Source organism: Propithecus coquereli, unplaced genomic scaffold (assembly GCF_000956105.1).
Source record: "Propithecus coquereli isolate 6110/MARCELLA unplaced genomic scaffold, Pcoq_1.0 Scaffold240, whole genome shotgun sequence".
Classification (NCBI taxonomy): Eukaryota; Metazoa; Chordata; class Mammalia; order Primates; family Indriidae; genus Propithecus; species Propithecus coquereli.
Window position 1 is genome coordinate 2,828,519 of NW_012147953.1, and position 2,209 is coordinate 2,830,727.

Consider the following 2,209-nt stretch of genomic DNA (forward strand, 5'->3'; position numbering starts at 1 on the left):
TCAAATATTAAAATTTGATATTTTGTTTGAACCAAAACTAAAATATTATGAGACTATTATTTTTGTATCATGAATACATAAAATCTGGTATTGATGAGCATCTTAAGACACTGGGCTAGATTTCTTATCTATATTTCTCATCTAATTTCAATGCTACACACAAAATGATTGTTTTAAGCCCAAAGGTACAGATGAAGAAATCAATGCTCAGAAAAGCTAAGTAATCTGCCAAACGAACTTTGAAAATAACATAGAACAAGAATCAGAAACCTCGGGGAGAGGTGTTTTTGTTCCTGTAAGACCTGAATACATAATATTTTCATCAATATTGTGTGCTATCTATTTGGAAAAGCAACATATAAACAATACTTAAAATCTTTTACCCACTGACATGAAATTAATTTTAGCACAAACAATAATAAATATGTCTGTATTTATTTTTGCACCTATATTTTCAAGCACATTGAATATTTTAAAATATATCATATTTTTAAGTATGTTGAAGGCTTGCCATAGAAAATACATAGACTAATAGAGAAATTATACAGTTCGTACTTTTTTACATAAGCAAGGTGTTTAAAATCCAGTTATATATGTATATGTAATATAGACTTTTAATAAGACTTTCATGCTGCAGATGGCAGCAACATATCACATTAGGATGGCAGTGCTTAGCTATAACAGCAGAATCATGGACTTGCAAATTTCTCTTGAATATTCACTTTGTTCTTTCTGTAATCTGGGAAAGAAAATACATTGATTTTGTATGTGAAATTTGATGTTTTTTTATCAACTGAGAAACAGACTATTTTTATTGATGTATTGTGCATACCACAAAAGTTTAGTAATTACTTACTATTTTTAGTGAGCTGATTGAATACAATTTCCATCAATTTAGTGAATGCATATAACTTTTTTTTAAGGAAACTGAGTAACACAGCTTTATCAAATAGTTAAATAAAAGCAGCCATAAAGAATATAATTGAAAGTAGATTCCCAAATCTGATTTTGTCTTCATCACTTACAAGACAAACAATTGTTATATGAAATTTAAAATCATTTAAAATGATGCAGAAAAATCTCTTCACTTTGATCGTTTGTATGTGGCATCTTGATCACCTTCAAAGGAAACTTATAGGCAAAGCTGAGACACATGGAGTCTAATTTTTCTGATTTGGTGATTCAAGTTCATCAAGCAAGTGTGAGTTGGTCTGACCATGGATATAAATTCCCTCACCATTTTTAAATAGGCTTTTAAGATAATAAAGTGATAAGAATACAAAACCATAATAAACATTCAATCTAGAACTGGGATCAGGGATCAGAAGCAGGGAAAAGCATATCAATGTAGAGAAATTGACCTTATCCCACTCATATGGGTGAGTTTCAACTCAGGCTGAATGTTCGAATCACCTGGGTAGATATTTTATTAAATACCAATACAGAGGTCTCCTTCCAGAGCTATTAAATCAAAATCCCTTGGAGTATCTCCTGGGCCACTTTATTCTTTTTGTAAAACTGCTCAGTAATTCTAATGTGCAACCAGTGTCATAAAAAATTTCCTATTTAATGATGACAAAATTGTATAAACTTTATTTTTAAGTCCAAATCCCAAATTTGGCATTGAAAACCTTCAGTAATCAGTTTCTGGTTTACTTATATACACTTCCTGTTAGGTTGAGCTCTTTGTAGTACAATAATGACCCTCTGGGATCCCCATGCAAATCCCTAGTCTGTTCTCTTTAACCTATGTTTCAACTGTGCTAAATGATTGCAAAATAACAGTAATAACAGCAGTATAATCTTATACTTTTAGAATTCTTTAGGGTATTTCAAAGCACTTGCACACATATGAAAGCCCTGAGTTGGACCTCACAAGAAGACAGAGAGAGGGTTTCAATTGTACATAACGTTGGAGACAACCAGGTACAACTTCCATATACTGAAGACTTAGAAAATGAGAAGTAGAAAAATTAAATGACTTTCTGCTACTTTGTGTCCACAGGTTCTTTTACTATACCAGAGGATATTTTAAAAGACTGTACATAATATATAAAATGTTCAAAAATGGTCAATTGATTAATAAATTATGGTTCACACATAAAATGGAATTCTTTCTTTTTAAAATCAGATTGTTATTAAAATATAAATGATACAATACATAGACAGGATGGAAAATATCTACAAAATAATAGGTAAATGAAAAGCA

General features: G+C 30.5%; 1 protein-coding gene across 1 annotated transcript in view; it reads left to right on the forward strand.

Moving 5' to 3' along the window:
* Nucleotides 1-1,985, forward strand: part of LOC105811824 (phospholipid scramblase family member 5-like) — a 39,802-nt gene extending 37,817 nt beyond the window's left edge. The window contains exon 8 of the mRNA XM_012646101.1: nt 1,817-1,985. The gene's annotated coding sequence lies outside the window, so the exon portion shown is untranslated. The remainder of the gene's footprint in view (nt 1-1,816) is intronic.
* Nucleotides 1,986-2,209: the final 224 nt, after the last annotated feature.